Raw genomic sequence first — 16127 nt, 5'->3', positions numbered from 1 at the left:
GAGTTTCAGCATAGGGGATTCGGTATACGCCCACAACTATGCAGGGGGAACATTGTGGATGCCGGCAACGGTCATTGGCATCACGGGTCCACGATCATATCTGTTGGAACTGGAAGATGGGTGAAATTGGAAGAGGCACATCGATCAACTTTGGGGTCGCCTGGCGCACTCAGACCTACGAGCCGAGGACGAGAGCTACCTACCAACGCAAAGTCAGCCACTCGAGAGGCCCAACACAGAGAACTACGACACCTGCGAGCCCAGGACAGAGCAAGAGGTCGAGCGCGAGACAGAACAACCCCCAAGCAACGTAAGCGAGCAGGCCCCCGAACGCCCAAGCAACGAAAGTCCGAAAACACCAGAACTCGAAACAAAGAAAGCAACTGATCCTGCAACTACTCCTGACCAACCCGAACTGCGACGCTCCACTCAAGTAAGGCAAACTCCAACATACCTTAAGGACTACATAACCAACCGCAATGTTCCGTCTAAGAGGGGAGGGGTGTTAGATATTAGCATATATCGTAGGAAGTCTCCTCTCTGGTCCGCTGCTACAGCGGGAAACAGGTATCGTTCTGATTGGTCGAGGGGCGTACCCGATCCCTATAAAAGGGGAAACCTCCGACCACAGAGCAAGCTGGATCACTACTACTACTACTAATAAAGAGCTGTTAAGTCACTTCGTGTCCGCAGTCTGTTCTCTCGTTGCCCAGATCTAACAACATGTCTGTCCATCTGATCTGCTGAGTTAGGGCTTACGGAGTAATTATGAGATGCATACCAATGCACAAATTATCCAGTGCAGTGAAATATACACCTGTAGGAATTCCCACAAATGTCAGAAGCAAATCACTAAGCGTGCATAGATGATAATTCATAATGAAACGGATACATCTTTACAAGATAGATAGATAGACTGAGTAAGGGATACATTTTGTTCCTTGGGCTAAAAAACATGAAACTGTGTTCAAATGAGGCAGTACAGCAAGGTTTGCTTATCTGTGACCTATGTATTGGAGTTTGGAAATGCTCCACGGGAAGGGAGCAGTCTGGGTAACTGATCTTCTACAAAAGCAGAGTCAAATCATACTAGCCACACCATGGAGAAATGCAAAGCCGTCCCTTCGTGGGGTAGATTCTTTCCTACCAGCGGTCCCTTCTCTTTACTCTCCCTCTTCCCTACTAAAGAGTTGCGGTCCAGAGAGCCGGTGCCGTTTCTTTTGTTTGCTTTGCTGGGTCGTCTGCCGCTGCTGCGTTTTAAAAGTGGGCTCTTTCAGATGCCCCTGGCATCGAGCCCGCGGTCTGCCATGGAAGCCTGACAAAGAGACGGTTTGCCCATTTGGTGTGCGGGAATCCGAGATTTACCTGAGTCAGGCCACCATCCCAGCCTCGCCAAATTCCTCGGGCGGGGTGAGGGAATCAGAACCCCCACCGCCTTTCCCTCCGTTTATCCGGGCTCTGCCACCCAATCGGTGGCAAGGCTGGTCTGCGTTGCAATTATTATTTTTTTGCTCTTTTCTCGCCGTCCCCTCCCCACCCCCGCCAGGCAGGATAGGAACAACTCGCTTAGGTCGCAAAATCGGAAGGCGGTAACAGCAGCAGCAGCAAGGGCGACCGAGGGAGAGAGGGAATTCTTCAGCTTTGGCTGAAAAGGAGGGATTGTCGGGAGGGGAAAAGCAAAGCAAGCTCTCTCTCTCGCCCCCCTCGCGAACGAGGTTCTTGTCGCCGAAAATTAGGGGGCGGGAGAGGCCACGCCACGCGCGAGCAAACGCCCGGGGACCGGCAGAAAACGCGGCGACTCGTACCGAGGGAGGGTGGTGGTGGTGTTTGTGGAGAATGGGCGACGAGCTGCGCTGCTGCGTGCAAACAGCGCCGCGGGGAGAAGAAACGAGGCTCCGTTACTTGTGAGGGAGCCGCACAGGCGCACATAACGGGCGTGCTTGGCGGCTGCTTCCCGAAGGCGAGGGAAGGGCGAACTGCCTGACTGGAACTCGGAATAGTTTTGTTCGTCGGCTGCCTGTGGAAGTGAGGAAAAGAATGTGCCACAGCCCCACCTCCTCCTCCTCCTCCTCCTCCTTCCGCCGCTGCCCCAGCTCCTCAGAAGCAGAGCAGCCTGGAAGTGAAGGGGCTCGGTTAGCGGCCGCTACTGCCGCCAGTCGCGCTGTGCCTGCGCCGCGGGAGCGAGCGCTGCTGCTGCTGCTGCCGCCGCACCTGGCCTCGGCCGCTCTGGGATGTGCAGCAGGCGCCGCCTCCTGAACTCCGCTAGTTCTCCCGCGCGCTCCTGGGCTCCGGCTGGGAGCTCCACTCGCGCCCAGCTCCTCTTCGGCTTCTGCGGGAGGGGAGAAAAGCAGCGAGAGCCCTGATTGGCGAAGCAAGCTTCGGCAAACCCGCCAAGCGGTGGCGTCCTAATCTCACAGGCAGCCAAACGACCCGCCGGGGCAACCGGGAGGAGACCGAGCGAGGGCAGCGAGAGGCTACGGAACATTCTCGCCCTACCCGCCCTCTGGACTTTGAGCAGGGACTGCTTTGACGCGAGGGTCCGGAGGCAGAAGCGGGCAAGAGGTTTGTGGCGTCCCTTGACCCGACCCCGTGCAGTTGGAGCTTCTTCCCGGCTTCGCTGGAAGGTTGGGTCTACGGATACACTTTTGGGCTTGGGCTGTGTGTGTATGTTTGTGTGCGTGCGTGTGGGTACGTATAGCTGTGTGCGCGCGTTTGCGCCTGTGTGTCTGTGATGCTTGTAAAGAGCGTCTGTGTTCCTCTGGTGCAGTTTGGAAGGCGCTCCGCAGTGCATTGTTCGATAATGCTTCCTTCGGTGCTTAGGCAGACTTTACCTGGGAGTAAGTCCCATTGTATGCGGGTCAGGTACGACGAGTGATAAATGAGGCTCTTCTGGTGAATTGCTTGATGGCACCGCGGGGGGAAATGAGTATGGCTGGGATATTCTGGGTTTGTCCAAATTGGTCCGGTGTGGCAGTTAATTAGTGCGGGGCTCGCTGTTCCCTGGCTCCGATGGAGGAGAAGCAGCTGTGACAAGGAGAGGGTCCTTCCCCCCTGGGCTACCTGAGGGAAGGTTTTCCAGGTACAAGCTTCCCGGCAGCCGCTTTGAGAAAGGTATATTACCACCTTGTGCCTTTCAAGTATTTCCTCTCAGGATCGTCTTCTGCTTTTAGGGCTGACACTCTCTTGGGGGGGGGGGGGGACACACATTTCAGCACCTGGACCAAAAACCCCCGGCACAGGGTGTGAAAAGTGCCCCCCCCCCCGCCAGTCGCTTTTGCCCTGTTTTTAACAGCAGGCTGTCACTGTGAAATGTGCACCCCTTAAGGAAACCTGTAATATTTGCAAAAATGTTTTCTATCCAATGGGTGTCGGTGAACCAGTTTCTTTCCCCTTCTGCCGGCAACTTCATTCAGATGTGTAACAGTTCCTGGCTGATAGAGCAACGCTAAATAGGTGGGTAGGAAAACTGAAGAGCCCCACACGACTCTGCACGGTTTAGGTGAAACATATTAGGCATTTTTTAAATTTTGATTTGTTAAGCAGTTTGAGTATTTTCCCCTTAATTTTAGAATCAAGTGTTTTTGACACTCATTTGTCCTTTTGAGTTTCACACTCAAAGCTTGGTTTCTAGGGACCTGAACTCTAGAGGTATATGAATCTCAGTTGGTAGACTGAGGTAATATTCAGTAACTTTGTACTTAAAATGATAACGTGGGTTTCAGAAAATGAGATAAAGGAAAACAATTCATGTTTTTTTTAAAAAAGGATAAAAAAACAGCCTTAAAACTGGAAAGGAAAAGTGCAGATACCACTTTCTTGAAATAATCCAACTACAATATCATAAGCAGGTGTTAGACTTAAAACAATGTGTACTGTATTTATCCTGTAGATTTGTGTGTATGTTTGTGTGTGCATCATATGATTTTTTTTTTAAAAAACACAATGGGCATTTTTAGTTAAATATAATTGTTCACAGCTGGAGGCCTGATTCATTGCCTAAAACATTTTATAAAAAAGCAAAACTAACTATAATTTAAACTGCAAGGCAGTTGAAAACACCTTTGCTTTATTTATTTATTAGGTATCCACAGAGGTTTATAGCAAAATGTTGAAGCACTGCCTAGTATTTCATGTTTTTTGTAGAAAAATGTGATAAATATTTAACTATGCTTAAATTTATTGTGAAAGGAATGGCAGATAATGTTTTTCCTTTATACTTTCTTATGCTTCTGTTTCAAGAAACCATTTAAGGTAACATATTATGTGTCAATGGCTTTAAAGCTCTTTATCCAGCTCTGGACTTTTTATTCATATTTTGAAAAGTGAACATGTAACTGTTTGGAGCAAATATATTTATAGATAAAGTAGACATTTCGCCACATAGCTGTTCTTATAATGAAGAAAATATTAATTAAATTACAAAATGATCAGTTGTTTTCCAAATGCCTGTAATATCTATATCTACTCTTATGGATCATTTTTTTTCCTTATGGTCAATGCCAAAATCCATTTATTAAAGAGTTATTTCTGTGGATGAGTCTTATCATGAGTCTATCATCAGAGAAGCAATAATCTTATTGAAACAAAAAGCTTCAAGTTGTATGAAATAACATTTCATAAACTTATCAATGATATGGTTGTTGTTAGCTTATTTATCAAACAATAAATGCATAGTACCTTAAAATATATGAACACTTATGATAATCCTGAAAATATATGATCTTGGATAGCTCAATGATTTTAACATGTAAGGCTATTAAGTAAGGTCTCGTATGTTTAGAACATTATATGCTTAGTTTATGAAATAAAATAATGTATGGTATTAGAATGAAATAGCAGTGCAATGCATCATTAGAAAGCATAGTATTTGAATTAGATGTTGATCTGGATTCCAATAGAAGTGTGTAGAATTTTCATAAATGCCAGAAAATCTCTTATGACATCATATCACATCATAAGATACAGCACTTCCAAAACTCAGGGGATATTTGAGCATTACCTGAAATAAAGCCCAAAATATTTTTCCTAAAGAAAAAAAACAAGGGACTTAAACATCCATATGGAAAGTCATATTTTCTCAGGAGATCTTTGGATCTTGAGTTATATGAATTAGTAATGTCACAACAAGATAATAGTATACCTTTGTTAAAATATTAAATATTGATATCAGAAACATAGCATTCAAAATTACAACACATTTGCAAATCTGTATAAGACAACATCCAGTGAGCAGAAATATCAACTAAAGATGTTAGCTGCTAGTGTTTCTTCAGCACTGTATTACTATGAAAAGTTAGTAACAAGAATGAATTATCATTCATTCTTTACCCTGCATTACTCATGTTTTGAGTTAGAGGAAAATAATCTTCCACTATATAATTTGTATATGATACTATTGGCTAAATATTTATGCTTTAATCATTATCATTAATGCTACGTTGTATTTTTTTAGGGAGTGAGTTTCAAACTGATGAGAATTTTGAAACATAAATTTTGAATTTATGTCAATAAAAGGGAAAATCTGAAAAGAAATAGATCATGATGTATATGCAGAATGCTGCTCAAAATTCGCAAGATGTTATATGTAGACCACTTTGATATTTTACTATTTTGTTTAGTTCTCAGCAAGTGGTTCAGAAGAATTTTCATTTAGTACACAAAACAGAATACGGAATCCACATGAACTGAGTGGGGTATCCTAACTCAAAGGCAATCCATGTAGAGCATTCACACTGGTGTAACACTTGTCATACATATTCTTTCATGACAAACATTTCAAAGCACTCCTGTGGAGGAAGATGTCACAGGAAAGGTTTCCTGCTTGCAGGATTGTTGATATAGCTTACCAAAAGCTTTATGTCACCCGTGGGAATTCCCCAGGATAAACAGACATCGTTAACAGTAAACACTCTGTGTGAGGATTGGCTAGATAATTTTATAAAGTTCAAGATTTTTAAATGAATGCAAAGAGGATAATTTGCCAGAATCAAGCTGTTAGGAAGCCAGAGACCAAATTAGGTGTTTGACTTAATCTTTTCAAAAATTCTAAAGGGGCGGGAAGAGGAAAATCTCAGTGACTGTTCCTTTATCTAGTTTATTTAGCTTTTCTTATCTAGTTTTTTTTTTGCTTGGGGAGGAAGGGAGCTAAACAGAACATTTTTGCTCAGTCAATTTACTTTGTGAAGGAGAAATATATCCATTCAAATTTTAGCAGTAAAATATTGTAACTTAATGGCTAGAATAATCTTGAATAATTGTATGCATTTATTGTAGTCTCTAGGGACTGTCATAAATACAAAGGTTTTGCTGCATAATAGTAGAGACTTTGGGAAGACAGATAATTGGGATTTATAATTTAATAAAACTGTAAAAGGTGTAAATAATCATAGCCTTAAGACTATGCAGTCTGACATGGGAGAAAGCCCACTGATTTTCTTTTGAGAAGACATATAGATTAGCACAATGTTAATTTCTAGTTATAATATGCTATTTGTAGTCTGTTTCTTAAAAAACAAAAGAATTTGTTTTAGGGTAGCAGCCTGCATAGGTAGGTGCAAAAATGGAGGCCTCTGTTGCATAAAATAAGTTTTGCTATGTTTCTAAACAGGTTTTTATTGGGGAACGCATTGAATCCATCCATCCATCCATCCATCCATCCATCCATCCATCCATCCATCCATCCAAATAAATAAAAATATATAATGCTACTCATGTCCAGATACAATCTTCTAGTATAGAATATCCATGCATACCCTGTTGTCTAATATATGTAAATATTATTTATTCTTAATCTGAAATACTGAACATAAGTCATGATATTTTATCATTAGCCTATTCAGAATTTTTCATAGCCATGATGTTTGCCATTTTCTCCACAGTGGAAGCTAGTGCAGGAATAGTTTGGGATGAAGTTGAAGAAATGCAAGTCAACTATAAAGGTGTATTCAATGAATATTCTTTTTTGTTAAACATGCAAAATATGCATTTCTTGAGTGGATGGTTACACTGATTTTTTAAAAAGAAATTGCTTCATATTTGCACTTAAATTTATGATGAATTGGGCAGGTAGCAGAAGTCCAAAGTCCAAAACATGGATTCAAGAATAATTTATGAATTATATTTAAATAAGGCAGAGTTAATAAAAAATGTAAGCAATCAACTGCTTATTCTATAAAGTGGAAATTTATTTTTCTTTGAGATAAATTTCATTTGATGTAAACGGATAAAAACATCTATCGAATAGCTGTGTCCAATTCAAGTAGATTTCCATTTGTGCAATAAAGCGTCCTATTACTCTCTTTCCTTCATCTCACCCATCCGTATCTATTTTATTGGGGGGAATCTTCTTCATCTTCCAGAGCAGATATAGAGGAATACATATAAATATATAAAGGCAACATTAAAATAAAAATATGGGTTTCTGCCTGGATGGTTTTCTGTGATGAGCCGAATGACAGAAAGAGGGAGTAGTGAGCTCCCTCCCATATTTGGGCATACCAGGGGTTGTAACACACAAACACACAAACACACACACACACACACACATACATACATACATACATACATACATCATCAGCTGCTGCTGTCTTGTTCTGATAAAAGTTTTTTCATACAGTGTGCTGTAGCTGACCCATTCCCCCCCCCCATTTTTTTGCCCTTTGCTTAAATAATCTCTTCCTAAGCAGCTTTTCACTGCAGCACAGCACTTCCCTAAAATGTGTTAATTGCAAATTAACAATCTTAGCTCTGTGAGCTTAATTAGTGTATTACAACCTTTCCATAGTTCATTCTGCTACCTGAAACTGACCAGACCTTAATCAGTTTCACACTAAAGGCTTTTGTTGTCAGGCACATGAAATAGAGTAGTAAGAAGGAAAATTATTTTTTAATTACCATTTATTTCAGTTGTGCTTGTGAATAGTCAATAACTACAGTGACTAACTGAAGAATAGCTGTAGTCCATAATATCTGAAGGACATCAGGTTTATTTATTAATTAAGGAAATTTATATGGCCACCCAACTTCAGGCAGCTTATAGAAATAAAAACACTAAATACAAAAGCTAATGACATACAAATACAGCATTCAATGCCCTGGCAACAACAATTAGACAAACCACTTGATGAGCTCCACACCACTTTAGGGGTTACTAAGCCAGCTGGCAAAACCAGGTCTTCAGGGCCTATCAAGAGTGTCAAGGTGCATTACTTATTAGGATGTTTGCCAATCTTTGATGTAGAAGAGGCATAACATAGATTTGATCCATATGGAATCTCTTTGGATAAAATTACCAGTTATTAATCCTATGTCCAAGGATGATATTAGGCTAAGGCCAAGTAAGCTCTGGCCAAGGGTGCCAAAGTTTATGGGGCACCAATATCTCTTCTTCTTCCAAATCATTCTAAAAATGAAAATCTTCACATTGGTGAGAGGTGGCATTATAAGTCAATGTGGTGTAGGACTGCCATATGCACTTCAGCAGGCACTACCTATAGCTTTTTAAAATAGCTAAATGTTAAGTCCTCGAGGCTACGATGCAAGGGGCTTCCCTTGAAATGCACCCGGAGGCTGCAGTTGGTCCAGAACGCAGCCGCGCGGGTAATTATGGGGAGTACTAGGTACTCCCACGTGACACCGCTCCTGCGCGAGCTGCACTGGCTTCCTGTGGCCTATCGGGTGCGTTTCAAGGTTTTGATAACTATCTTTAAAGCGCTCCATGGCTTAGGACCTAGTTACTTGCGGGATCGTATTCTGCCCCATACATCCCTGCGACCAATTCGCTCGCACAGAGAGGGGCTCCTCCAGGTGCCGTCCGCTAGACAATGTCGTGGGGCGGCGCCTAGGAGTAGAGCCTTCTCTGTGGCGGGCCCAACCCTGTGGAATGACCTCCCTCCGGATATTAGGAATACCTCTGACCTCCGCTCCTTCCGTATTAAGCTTAAGACCCACCTATTCCAAGCAGCTGGCCTGGCTCAACTCTGATTTAACCATATCGCTCTTGACGGGTTTTTAACTGGGTATTTTAATTCATTTAATTTCTAGGGGTTTTAAATACAATATTTTAATTGTTTTTATCAATCGATCTCCTCCTTTTGTATGTCTGTATGTTTTAGTGTACCTTTGTTATATGTTTGTTTTGTTTACATATTTATTTCGAATGTTTCGTTGTACGCCGCCCCGAGTCCTTCGGGAGAGGGTGCGGCTAAGAAATAAATATATTATTATTATTATTATTATTATTATTGACTATCATTGCCGGCCCCTGATTGGTTGAGACGTGAGCAACCAGCTGGTGGGAGAATGCAGCCATTCTATTGGTTCAGTGTCTGACAGCTCTAGTATAAAACGGGCTGTCAGCTGTCAAATGCTGCTATTTGCTGGGTCGAGGTTTGCCTTACATTTTGCCATGTTATACTATTAATAAAGGTTGTGTTAGCTTCAACTTGCCTTGCCTCAGTTCCTGTCTGCCTCGTACTACCTATAGAACACTGGTGACGAAGGTGGGATCAGGACTGAGGTAAAGGAAAAGCGAAGTCACTAATAAGAGCTGCCTCAAGTCACAGGCGACGAGAAGTCGCTCCAAGGCTAATTCCTCAAGTTCCATCCTTCTAAGGATGGCTAATCTACCGGCATTCACAGCATTCAGCCCAGCCACTGAAACATGGGACACCTACCTCGAGCGGTTCGAGTGCTTCTTGAAGGCAAACAACTTCACCGGTTTGTCCAGTGGCCATAAAAGAGGATATTTTTTCAGTGGCCATGAGATGTTTGGAACAGCCAGGACTTTAGCAGCCCCTCAATCCATCCATTCAATGCCTTGGGAGACTCTTTTGGAGAAACATAAAAATTATTACTCTCCAACTCCCTTGCGCATAGCCAGATGTTATGCGTTTAGGCAGAGGACCCAGAGAGAAGGGGAATCTCTGAGCGATTACATGGCTTCCCTCAGAACAGCGGCCCTGCCCTGTGACTTTCCTGCGTTGGATGATGCCCTTTTAGAACATCTGGTCTGTGGTATCAAAGACCTCAGACTTCAGTGATGCTTGCTGGCACGAAAAGAGCTGAGCCTTCAGGCAGCCGTGGATGAAGCCACGGCATATGAAATGTCGGACAAATCCAGAAATTCAGAGATTTCTGCCACCAGCCACCCATGGCAGCAGGGGCCGTGCTGTCCACCACGAAGAAGACAACGAAGAAGACTTCTCAAATGAGGAAGAAGAGATTAGCCACCTCAAACTGGCCACCAGGAAAAAAACGGACTCAGGCTGATTTTTTATCTCAGGCGGGTTGCCTGAGTTGTGGCAGGAATCATGCAAGGTCAGTCTGCAGGTTCAAAGCTGCAATATGCCGTCGGTGTGACAGGAAAGGACATTTAGCCACGGTCTGCTGATGGGCCATGCCAATCACTGACCCACTTCCGGAGCGCACCTTGTCTAGACAATTCGTAAAAAGACTTCCCAAACACCGCGAAGACTGCTTTGCCATCGCAGGTGACCAGCAGCACCCTGATTGGGCTATCAGCCATGCGTCCCTGACTAAGCCTACCCATAAGATATACCTGACTGTGCGCATAGAGGGAGAGCCCTGCAAGATGGAAGTGGACACTGGCTCTTCCAAATCCCTGGTCTCTCGGGCTACTATCAAACGGATAGTGCCCAGCCTGACCAAAGCTCAACTCAGGCAGTGCCCACTTCGCCTCAGAGACTATCAAGGACAGCCAATACCCATTGTGGGTTGCGGCACATTCACCATAGCTAGCAATAACTTCCAGGGGACTCTTCCTCCCATCATTGTAGATGGCCATCTGCCCAGCCCCCTGGGGCTTGACTGGTTCCCCGCATTGGGGCTCAACATCTCCGGCATCCACTCTGCTGTTCCAGATTCCTTCGCCGTGCTGACCAATGAGTTCGTAGACATATTTGACAACAAGCTTGGTAAATATAATGGGACCCCCATTTCTTTTAACTTGGACCCCCAGGTGGCTCCAATACGTCTAAAACCCAGGAGAGTGCCTTTTGCTCTTCGCCCAAGGTAGATTTAGAGCTAGATAAATTAATAGCACAAGGAGTGCTCAAAGCAGTAGACCACTCCCCCTGGGAGACCACCATAGTAATACCTATTAAGCAGGATGGTAGTATTAGAATTTGCGGGGATTTTAAATGCACCATTAATAAAAAGTTGCAAGCCAGTGGTTCAACATCTGCTCCATCTGCTCCATTCCTTGGGCCAGGGAAACATTTTTGCCAAGTTAGATTTGGCACAAGCATACCAGCAGCTCCCGGTGGACAAAGCCACTGTCATGGCTCTGGGGAGCTTTCAAATGTAAACACTTGCAATTTGGGGTCAGTGTAGCCCTGGGTATTTTCCAGAGCCTAATGGAGTAGATGCTCCAGGGGCTGCCAGGGGTGGTACCCTATTTTAACGCCGTGCTTATATCTGCTTTGGATCAAGCTAAGCTTGTCGATAAATTAAGAACAGTCCTGACCCATTTCTGCCAAGTGGGGCTGAAACTCAAGCAAGAAAAGTGTAGGATAGGGACCGCCAGTGTAGAATTTTGGGGGTATCTATTTGATTCCAAAGACATCCACCCTACTCCATCCAAGGTAGAGGCAATTAAGAAAGTCCCCACGCCCTCTAAGGCTGAACTGCAAGCCTTTCTGGGGCTGTTTAATTTTTACTCCATTTTTTTACCTCATAAGGCGTCTTTGGCAGAGCCTCTTCATAGGCTCCTGGCATTGGGAGTCTAAGTAAGCCCAAGCCTTTAGGGCAGTTAAGGATGTCCTTACATCCAAATCTTTATTAGTGCAATACAGTGATCACCTCCCATTAACTTTGGCGTGCGATGCATTGCCTTATGGCATTGGGCCATTCTGAGTCACATCATACCTAATGGCTCAGAAGCCCCAATTGCCTATTATTAGCACACACTCTCAGCAGCTGAAAGAAATTACAGTCAGCTGGATAAAGAGGCCCTAGCTGCTGTTGCAGGGGTAAAGCAGTTTCACAATTACGTTTATGGTCATTTTTTTCACTTAGTGACCGACCATAAACCCTTCTTGGGTCTTCTGGTGGGGGATCGCCAGACTCCTCAGATTTTGTCTCCAAGGATGTCCAGATAGACAGTCTTTCTAGCGGCGTAGAATTATCAGCTACAATGTGGCCCAGGAAAAAACTTGGGGCACGCTGATGTCCTCAGTCGCTGCCCTCTGCCAGCGCCTGTTTTGGACCCTGCTCCTATAGTTTTGGTCCTCTTAATTGAAGAATTGGCCATGCCAGTATCCACTTGGGATATTGCCAGGCTCTCTGCCACAGACCCCATACTGGCTCAAGTTTTGGACTGGGTGCGCAGGGGGTGGCCACAGGGGCCAGTAGATCCTGAGTTTCACCCCTATTATATACGGCAGCATGAGCTGTCCACCCTTAACGAGTCCCTGTTATGGGGCAATAGGGTGTTAGCTCCCCCAAAGCTTAGGTCGCCAATTTTAAGTTGCCTGCACACTGCTCACCCGGGCTTTGTGCGCATGAAGGCTTTGGGCCGAAACTACATGTGGTGGCCAAAGATTGACTAGGAAATCTAGGCTGGTTCCCCCTTCTGTGCCCATCAGGGAATGGGACATGCCCCGGGCTCCATGGGCACGTCCATTTGGATTTCGCCAGCCCGTTCTTAGGGCAGAACTTCTTAGTCCTCGTAGATGCCTACTCGAAGTGGGTGGAGCTGGCACTCATGCCATCCACCACTTCGGAGGCCGTAATTAGGGTGCTGGGGAGGCTATTCGTGACCCATGGGTTGCCTGACATGGTGACTGACAATGGGCCCCAGTTTACATCGGCACCCTTCCAGATGTTTTCAGGCCAGCCTGGCATACGGAATGACCCGACCCCTGTGCCCAAGCAAAGTCTCTCAGAACGGCTTATGGGTCATCGGCTCCGGACAACCCTGGACTGGCTACACCCCAGTTATGCAGCAGAGAAACGCCCCCTCGCAGGCAACTCCACATGGGCCTTTAATGTGGGATACTCAGTGTACGCCCAAAACTATGGGGCCAAACCAAGATGGCTTCCCGGACAAATCATGCAACTAATTGAACCCTACTCTTATAAGGTCCAGCTCAGTGATGGGCAAATGTGATGCCGACACATCAACCAGCTCAGACGGCGAGCCACCAGCGCAGCAGACCAGCACCCAGTGCAGGCCCAATCCTTCCCCAGGGAACTAATATTGACAGGGACTGCTCCAGCGCAGACAGAGCCGCACGCAAACCCTCCACCAATGCGTTCTGGTCGCCAGGCTTACCTGAGAATCCGGTCAGTCCCCCGGCGGTTAAGTTTCTCACCGACTCAACTGCGCAGTCTCCTGATGTTCCACAGGACTCTCCACCAGCGGCTCCTTGTTTGGCCATCGCCCCTGAACTAAGGCGATCTGGGCGGAGCTGCTGCCAGCCGGCGTATTTGGTTGACTATGCATGTGCTAACTGGGAGGAGCGGGGTGTTAAGTCCTCGAGGCTACGACGCCATTGACTATCATTGCGGCCCCTGATTGGTTGAGACGCGAGCAGCCAGCTGGCGGGGGAATGCAGCCATTCTATTGGTTCAGCGTCTGACAGCTCTAGTATAAAAAGGGCTGTCAGCTGTCAAATGCTGCTGTTTGCTGGGTCGAGGTTTGCCTTACATTTTGCCATGTTATACTGTTAATAAAAGTTGTGTTAGCTTCAACTTGCCTTGCCTCGGTTCCTATCTTCCTCGTTCTCCCTACAGAACACTAAATATATTCATGACACCATTCATCATGATTAAGTTTATATGAATGGGAAGATGAGCAAGCGTATACTAGTTGACCTTGGTCTTAATCAAGTCTATCGATAGTTCCTAAAGTACACATGATTGTAGGCAACCAAAGAACTTCATTAAAAAATTATCTGTAAAATATGATTTCTTTATTTGGCTGTGTCCATGTTTATTTTTAATTAGAGACTGAGACCACAGAATAAATTGGGTTTATCCAGAAAAAGGCCAAAGGCTGACTTATTTGTAAAGGTAGTCAAATAATGAAGCAGCTGTCTTGCGACTGTGGCTTATTGATGTCTTTTCAATCAAGAGTGCATGTCTTTTTAATGAATATATTCTGGTTCAATTATATTACCAGGACTTGATTTAGCTTCGATTGAAATATTGTTATGTAAGATGTTGTCCTAGATAATTATCCTTGTCACTTCCTGAAATCTATGCTTGTAAACCTCCATATTGCTATGCAGACCAGCCAGAATCTTTCCATGCTATCTTGTAATATATAATGTCCAGGTTTACTTAATGCAGCCTTTCCCCATTTGAAGCTTCTCGGTATGTTGGGATTACAGTTCCCTGAATTTTTCAGTAATGGGGGAACAAAAATGGATCGGATTTCTTAGAACTGTAATGCCAGATCCCAGTACTGGCAGAATGTCATTTGAGAAGGGTTGTTTTATTAAGATCCAGTTTTTCTTGTAATGAGAGGACACTTGTCTCCAGAAGCTGCAAAGGGTCGAAATGGAGATGTAATTCATTAGATCTAAATTTTAATACAAATGAACCTGTTTTAAGCATCTGACTTAAATTTTATGGGTGAGCAAGCTGCATGCATCTTCTATAGCTTCCGTATGGCTTTTGGAGTTATCTCGTTATTCAACTCTGAAAAATGGTCCAATCAGCGGAAAACCGCCTAAGAGGCAATCAATGACAATTGTGAGCAAGCTACTGGAAAACAATTGATTCAAAGATAATGACAATGAAAATAAGATATTATGAATATAACAGTTATGGTTTATTTTTATATTAAAGTATTCAAATATTTTTGTATTGACCTGTTTATTCCCCAGAATGCAATCTTTTCATCCTTTCAAAAGTTTTTCTTTAAAAAATGACCCCCAAAAGTGCCATGGCTACTCTTTGAATGTGACTTTCTGCACAGCTACTAGTCCAACACAAATTGGCTATCTTGCATTACTTGCACCTTAAGCCAACTAGTGTGCTGTTAGCAGAACTCACAAATGTTATAATAAGCATGCCTATATGCACATATATTAATAAAGCTATTATTCCTTTAGATTGCAAAAGTGTATAAAATGAGAAATAAATAAACAATAAAAATTTACTTTAAATAAATTATTTTCAGAACTTTACATTAAAGGAAAGATGTGTAAAAAAAGGTGTACAATAAGAACAGTTGTATGGAACAAGATGCAAACTTTCACAGAGTTGTTTGGTCTTGTTTTTATTCTCTTTCTCTCCTTTTTCTTTAGATTTACTTCTTAAATTGATATGGAATGGAAGTAAGCCAAAGTAAACTTACAGTGGACAAAATGAGAAATTGAGCAAAACAAATTTATAGAGGCATCCATCCCTGGCAAAAACTGACTTTTCCCTTAATAAGTTCAACTCATCTCTTTTGGATAGGCCACATCTTGGCAGTTCATGGAATAAAGAGATTTGCTTAAGACACAATGCAGGCATTTTTCCAGACCATCTGTTGGTGAAGGAGCAGAGACATTCTCAATATTATTATAAAAAATCATAAATCTATTGTACTACAATGAGATAGTTAGAACACATAGCCAAACCTCATTCACTGCAGACATCTGTATTAGAGTTTGCTTGGCTAGATGCTGTTCTTGAATTCAGAAGAACCTACCACTTCATTAAATCATTAATTCTATTCCTATGCTGCACTTACCAACAGTAGAAGTCCTGATAGTATTATTTGGGTTTTAAAAATTAAAAAGGATTGGAAATTCTGAGTTAAATTAATTAAAACATAATGATAAATGATGAGAATCGGAATAATTTGAATTCAGTGTCAAGGAAAAACAAGGTGTCAGCCTCTGTTTTGCTTGCTCACTTATGGCTGCTTTGCTACGCTTGCTATCGGCTGCCATAGGAATGGGGGGGGTATGATATTGGGGGAAGGGAATTATATTGTACTGGAGGAGTCTTGTTCTCACCATCTTCTGCGCATGCTGGTGGGTGATGTTTGGACTTGGTCAAGGCCAACCGTTTTGCATACCAACATGATGAGACTGTTTAAAGACGCACCCCACATGACACTTTAGGGAGTTGCAGATTGGACACTGGGTTGGAAGGAGGGTGCTGGGTAA

General features: G+C 43.6%; 1 protein-coding gene and 1 long non-coding RNA gene across 7 annotated transcripts in view; one reads left to right on the top strand and one right to left on the bottom strand.

Annotated features, from left to right (window-relative positions):
- Positions 1-16127, bottom strand: part of LOC309387792 — a 957351-nt gene that overhangs the window by 926026 nt on the left and 15198 nt on the right. The window lies entirely within an intron of this gene.
- Positions 1841-16127, top strand: part of HS3ST5 (heparan sulfate-glucosamine 3-sulfotransferase 5) — a 204727-nt gene continuing 190440 nt past the window's right edge. For 2 of the 6 annotated variants that reach the window (XM_081944610.1, XM_081944613.1), the window contains exon 1: positions 1856-2562. The gene's annotated coding sequence lies outside the window, so the exon portion shown is untranslated. Of the gene's footprint in view, positions 2625-2748; positions 2863-16127 lie in introns of those variants that run through there. The other 4 variants (XR_014174667.1, XM_081944614.1, XM_081944611.1 and 1 more) reach the window with 4 other exon arrangements.

The sequence above is a fragment of the Natrix helvetica genome (assembly GCF_964273705.1).
Source record: "Natrix helvetica genome assembly, chromosome: 2".
NCBI lineage: Eukaryota > Metazoa > Chordata > Lepidosauria > Squamata > Natricidae > Natrix > Natrix helvetica.
Note: the sequence above shows the minus strand (reverse complement) of the source record. Positions and strands in the feature narration are given on the sequence as shown.